We start from the raw sequence: 7,500 nt of genomic DNA, 5'->3' as shown, positions 1-7,500 counted from the left end.
ACGAAACAGACTGTAGCTGTGTGTGTGTGTGTGTGTGTGTGTGTGTGTGTGTGTGTGTGTGTGTCTGTGTGTGTGTGTGTGTGTGTGTCTGTGTGTGTGTCTGTGTGTGTGTCTGTGTGTGTGTCTGTGTCTGTGTGTTTAGCACCCAATTTTCCCAACTGGACAACTACTAAAAGTTTTGTTGCTCGCTCTCATTTCTCTCTCTCTCTCTCTCTCTCTCTCTCTCCCTCTCTCTCTCTCTCCCTCCCTCCCTCCCATTTTATTCCCTGACACCTTGTGTCTGTCGGATTAGCACCTTTGGTTTCTCAGCACACGAGTGGTGAATGTCATTAACGCTCTGAGAATAGCCCTCTGCACGCTTGTCAATGAGAGGGAGGTGTCAAGAAACACAACATCGTACGTTGGAGTCATTTGATGGCCACGTCCCACCACGTTGCACTCAGGCTAGGGGGAGACGGAACAGCTCCCTCAGCTAGACAGAGGTCCATTGATTAGTAAACTAATGTAAGACTCACACCTGCGCAGAGTTCCTTGATCATGATCAACGCCCTGTCTCACAGGCCGCAGACACTGCAGGTGTAAGTTGTTAAATCAGATCTGTCATTTTACATTTTCATTCAGTCGTAATGGTGGATGAATTATAGATTGTGCAGAACTGAAGAGATTGTTTTCATTCTCTGTGAGATCAATCATCCACATGATGGATGTGAAGAAACTGAGAGCACCCGTCCGGTGGGAGGTCAGTCTTCATGCCCCGTCTGTGTTGAGATGGCAGTATCTTTTTGACATCAAACACTGATCGCTACCCAGACCAGACTTTAGATTACTGTGGTCATTCAACCAGTCAAATGCAGTACAGGGTCATCTTGTTAGTCTGTATCGAGTCGGCTGCCATCCACTTTCAACTTAAGTCAACTGTTGTAAAGTGGAAAGATCGTTAATTATGTTACCTCAGGGCCAAATACTAACGTCAGATGTACAAGGGTAACTTGAATAATGCATAAAAACATATTCACTGTGATTCGTCAGAGGAGGTCTTGAGCATAAATGGATTTTTCACACACATCCAAAGTTAGTGTTTGGCCTTCAGAGTATTTCACCTTAAAACTTTTACCCTGTGGTGGAAAATCTCTCTCTTGATAAATTATACAATCCCTGTAGCCTGTCTGTGTCTCCATTGACTTTGTCCTTTCCGTTCAAAGACTGAGGCACATCTGTATGAAAGGAATTGCCCGAGGGAAGGGTATCGGCAGGTTCTGGCTGTTTCTGTGGGGACCACAGTTGATCCACTGACTGCATCCCTCAGTAGAGGGAACATCTTCAAACCAAGTTGATCCACTGACTTAGCCTTCAGTATTTCACCTCTTCTGATCTGCTCGTGCAATGGTCAACTCACAGATCTGTCTCTCTTTGTGTGTGTGTGTGTGTCAGTGTTTGTGTACAGTGTGTGTGTTGGTTGTAATGTACTTGTCTGTCCATATTCTGGCCTATATGGAAATTACTATATCATTGGTTGTGTGTTGGCATGTATCTTTTCAGATTGGATATACTGGATATCTACCAATCAGTTATTGGACCAACATACTTAGTAAATATTGGACCAACATACTCAGTGAATAATGTACCAACATGCTCAGTGAATTCAGTTTACCCGACCATCAAATTCATGAGTTATTCATTCAGTCTTTGAAGTTATTTTTTTCGTTTTCTTTTTGATAAGAATGTTCTTACATGTCTTGGGGAGGGGGGGAAACGTCCTCCTACGGAGTCAGCTTAAACTCTGCTTTTGAAATGCTATACCTTACTCCTGGCAGATGTTTTGCTTACCATAACCTGTCGTTACTGTACAATTCGAGGAAAAACAAACAGGCCTCCTCAAGACTAAAAGAAGTAGCAGAATGTGAGATGGCAGAATAGGATAACATGACACCATGGGCGCTCAAAGGTTCGAGAGGAGGTTCTTCAAAGGTTCTTGCAGTGTCCGTGTGGTCAGACAGAGGTACACCAGAGATACCACCACGACTGGACAGTGTTTTACCTGGTGTTTTACCTGGTGTTTTACCTGGTGTTTTACCTGGTGTTTTACCTGTCTTCGGCTGCTGACAGGACATGAAAAGCAATGCTATGAACAATAGATGGCATTAATACCAGAGGGTAGGAGAGAAACAAAAGGTCACATCATGTGCCTCTGCATAATAATGGGCTCTCTGTAGAGCATTGGGTGGGGGGTGGGGGGTGGGGGGTGAGGGGTGCTATGTTATGTGATAGTCTCTGTGTTATGGTTGTACTCCATAGCTTTAGCTCCTAGCTTGCTGTCGTCATGTTGAATGGAGGGCTATGGGGCTCAGGACATCAATGGTTCAGTCATTTCATTAATAACGGTTGATAATGATTTGCTCATCCCTGTGTGACAGACATTTGATCACACAGGATCCTAGATTCCATTAGGAATACCCAAAGCTACGACCATACATAAAGTTCAATCCAAGCCCGATCTGCTCATCTAAAATCCCTCAGACCTCCAAAAGAGGCATGAGAACAACACAATTTGGAATTATGGCTAGGCTAGGCGAGACCAAGGTAGGCCCAAGTCTTAAAACAAAAGCTTATGATGATCCTGTCTAGCTGGTTGATTTGTTCCGCGGATGTTGTATCATGTAGGTTCTGCACACGGGTCAGTGGATCTTGTGCGAGACACTTAGTCGAGAGAGGCTACACAGTTCTCCGAGACGGCTCGTCGATACACTTTCAACGTCTGCGGCATTTTTTCCGTTCACTTTCCCGGGGTCTACAGCATACGCACCGGACAGGCTGTAAATATTCACCGTTAATTAGTGGTCATCGCTGGACAGCTTGGAAGTAGAAGCTGCATGATTGCGTCCATGTTAATTGAGCTCGCAAAGTTTGGGTTGCAAGTCTATTATACAAGGTTATACAGTACGCCCACTCGCCAAACTACGCTACCACATAGTGAGCCAATCTTCCGTTTCTAGCGCTCTGCTGGTTGCTATGGCCTGATACGTGATGCACACATGCTAACCGGTAACTACGTTAGGGTGCAGGCACTCGCTAGCAATAATTATTTGGATTTCAAACGACGGTTTATTCTGTTATTCTTATCATCTTATAAGCCAATTCTTTACAAATGGAATTGTGTTTTCTCTCATCTTCTTTGACGTAACGTTAAATTGTTATAACTCCATATCACAGGCCCTCTCTCTGTAGAGCACAAGCTGCAGGTTTGTTCTGCCAACTGTATGCTCTTCTTCTCTGTCTGATATGCCGTTACCTAGCAACAAACTAAAGTTTTCCCACCCCAACTTCAGTCCTAGTCCCTCTCTGTTGTGTGCCCGTGTTGTGACATCAAATACGAAGCTGACAGCTTGGGGTCTCCTGCTCCATATGTCTACAGGTCTTTGTCAAGACCCGCAGGTTCGGGCACCCGAGGGCCCGCTGGTTTGAGCACTTCAAAAACGGAGTCCTTACATCCTGTTCTTGGAGTAATCGCAGACATGACATGTTTATGATCCTGTAGCTGCAGTCAAGGTGAGGGTGAGACTGTGATGTTTGTCCATGCCTTGACAACAGTTTCCTCAGGAGACTGATTGAACCATGGTGAGGTACTTTAGACCATGCTGTAAGTGGATACACAACTGCCGCTTCCCACGGCTGGGTGGATTTCTGCTTCATACATCACTTCCCATGTCAGTCAGTCGATAGTGAGATTGTTAGATGACGCAGATGAAACCTTGAGCGGACCATCACAATAAAGCCTCAAGACAATATGTTGTGTTGATGTTGATGTTTATGTGCCCTGCGGTGATCAATTTGTTCGGAATGAAATACCTATTTGCTTTTGTTTATAACCCGGAAAGATGCAGGGTTTTGGAGAGAAGGTTCTGAGGAGAGTTTTAAGTTGGGGGTGATTCAGGGGTCACGTGACTCCGCGGCTTTGTGCTCTCAGAGAGCTTAGGCAACGCTTCACCATCCTCGCAAATCTATTTCAGGAGTGCGAAGAAAGAGGGAGAATAACTTTGAGAGAATATGGATTCGTTTCTGAACAAAGCGGGGGATAAAGAGGCGAGGGATCGATGGGAGAGCGGCATATATATCTCCCTCCCCACTCAGCAGTTATTAGTTTCTCAGCGTGAAAACGGCATTGTGTTAACAGGCCATACATTGAGTACATAGGGGTCCTTTAGCCCTGGCCGACCCGGGGAGGACAAACATAACAGAGATTTGACTGTGGGACCGTCGTTTAATGCATTCTGAAATGTAAAAAAGCTTTTGGCAAAATACAGGACTTGAGAAGTGCTAAAGAGTCCCTCAGCATCTGATACTGTTCAGAGTTGGATTATGAGTTTGAAATGTTTTCATATTGATTGTCTCACTGCCAGAGACGACTCAGATTTAGAATCCGTGTGACCTTCTTGAATAAATTGCAAACAATAATTTTCTCACAGAAGTGTCACTCTCACTCGGGGAATTAATGCTGCTTGAAACTACAGAACAAGTCTTGCATGTCTCTAACATCTCTTTCTGAAACGTCTTAGTTGGTTTTCGGATGTTAAAAATAGACTCAACTAATTAGCATGTTTGCAAGGCTTGGGTTCATTCAAATGTTCTATTCTGCCTGGCAACTATGCATTCCTGCTCATTTGAATGTGTATGATAGCAATGCCACTGATTTAGCAACAGCCATCTACCGTATGAGTCAAAAGCGAACACTCTCAATGTTTGCATGTTTTACAATGGAATTACTCTTTTTTTTTTTACTTTTTTTTTTTATATATGTTTTTAGGGCATTTCTGCTTTATTGAGATAGAAAGAGTAGAGATTGACAGGGAGGAAGGGTGAGAGAGAGGAGGGATGACATGCAAGACGTGTCGAGGGTCGGAATCGAACCAGGAACCTTGTGATTACGTGGTGTGCGCATTAGTGTGCTACGCCACTAAGCGCCCCCAATGGAATGACTCTTGACCTTTTTATGAAGGAAGATACATTTGTCTGAGAGCCTTGTTCCATTATTTTCACTTTAGCTTGGCAATTACTCGCTTGTCTTTGACACATATATACAGTGAAATTACCACTTTGTCCACTTGGTAGATTTACCATCGTTACACAGATCACTAAGATCATTGTCCTTGGTGAAGGACAGCAAGTGTTATCATTAAGAATGGATTTACTGTGTTAGACTATATCTATTCTATTCTACAGTGCATCTCTCTACCAAACCACTGCTGTCATGCCTGATTCCTCCCTGTTCCCTATGGTCTTAACCTGATTCCTCCCTGTTCCCTATGGTCTTAACCTGATTCCTCACTGTTCTCCACTGTCTTACCCAAGTAGAGTAGAACAGACATGCCCATTCAAATCAGCATTCCATGGTGGGTGTAGCGGCGGCCATCTTGTGGTGTACCGTTTGGAAGTTTTGGTTCACAGCTTTATTAACAACCAACTCAACTCAACTGACATTGGAATGTTCACTCAAATGATGCTTAGTTGCTATGGTGCCGCCTCTTGGCAATTATGTATTACAATTCCATTTCAGCCATCTGTTGTAGTTTGTTTGTATTATATGTTATTATATGTGTATTATATATTGCTCAGTGTTGTTCTTGTCGTAAAGCATATTGAGACAATTGTCTTATAAAAAGCTAAACAAATTGATTTGATTTGACATTCTGCACTGTATGCCTCTGTTACTGATAGTCTATTAAAGCAGGCAGTAGAGAGTGAAATGACAATCCATTAGAGAAAATTGAATAACCTTTTGAGAAAGGTAGACTACTAAAAGGTTGTCATATATTATCTTCAAAGGCTTTGTCATATTTGAGATATGGTTTGAAATACTATAACATTATCTTTTTGTGAGGATGGATCTAAATGAGGTGAAATTGAGGACATGGAGGCCTTTGTGAGATGTTAAAGGGTTATTTTCTGTCTTTTTGATTGTCTGAAAAAGGCCAGAGGACTTGAAAGGGGAGATATTGAAAGGTAAAGCTCCCCAAAACGCAGTACAAATGGGATTTGATAGAGAAGGCTTCAAGCGGGGAGGCTGGGGAGGGGGGACGAGAATAGATTTTCCCCACCCGTTTCCTCTGTTTAACACCCAATGACAGAGACAGCAGACAGAGATGGCTGCCATTGTTGAACCATGGACCGAAAATGTAAAAAGATATAATGAATACGGCTATCCTCCCGATGAGGTACAGTAGTTATAGATGAGGTACAGTAGTTATAGATGAGGTACAGTAGTTATAGATGAGGTACAGTAGTTATAGATGAGGTACAGTAGTTATAGATGAGGTACAGTAGTTATAGATGAGGTACAGTAGTTATAGATGAGGTACAGTAGTTATAGATGAGGTACAGTAGTTATAGATGAGGTACAGTAGTTATAGATGAGGTACAGTAGTTATAGATGAGGTACAGTAGTTATAGATGAGGTACAGTAGTTATAGATGAGGTCTGAATAGTCAATTACCGTAAACTGCTGTGTCAACACCTCAGATCATCTGCCTCATTTAATGTCATTGCTTTCGGTCAATGGAGGAAACATTCAGGTACATTGTGTCATAGAAACATCAAGTTCCTACACATTTGTAGATTAGCTCTGACTTAGTTCTAATGGGATACAGTTGAGAGTGCTCATTAAATAAATAAATCATTACGAATTAATTATCGTTTGCACTGGCTAACATCCAAGTCAAGGCAGCATACTGTACTTTCCACCTTCATTAAGACCATATGCGAAGACAAACGATATACTTCAGTAATGAAATGTACTGTGTGTGTGTGTATATGTGTATATGTATATATATATATGTATACATATGTATGTATGTATGTGTATATGTATGTATGTATGTATGTGTATATGTATGTATGTATGTATGTATGTATGTATGTATGTATGTATGTATGTATGTATGTATGTATGTATGTGTGTGTGTGTATATATATATATAAAGACCTGGTAAACAACACGTTACTTAATACCGGCTGACACAGTAATCCACTTTAAAGCTAGCATGTCGTTTTACCACGTTACAGATTGTTGTTTCGCCTGTCGCCTCAGCGTTACCTTGGTTACCCTGTGGTTTCCACGGGCATGTTGGCGCGATAAGAGAGAGCCAGCCCTGGGGGGCTGATGTGCCTCTCCCCAGCTCTCTCTTCCTTCTGCCTTTAAAGGAAAAATCACATTTCTTTGTGACACGCTATCATGTCTAGGCAGAGATTAAAACGTCAAGCTGTGATTTATCTAGAGGTTACCGCAATATTGGGTTTTGTTCCGCTGGCATAGTATAGAGTAGTGTAAGAATAATTGGTGGTGCGGTGACTTTTGGTCTGCGTGGGTTGTTTTCGTACACCGGAGACGGCCACTAAGCATGGCTCCCTGGGCTGGTTCTGGTTCTGGGTCTGGTTCTGGTTCTGGGTCTGGGTCTGGTTCTGGTTCTGGTTCTGGGTCTGCTCCGAGAGCTGGGTGACAGCCGGTCC

This window comes from Argentina silus, assembly GCF_951799395.1.
Source record: "Argentina silus genome assembly, chromosome: 20".
Taxonomy (NCBI): Eukaryota; Metazoa; Chordata; class Actinopteri; order Argentiniformes; family Argentinidae; genus Argentina; species Argentina silus.
This window is presented reverse-complemented; position numbering follows the sequence as displayed.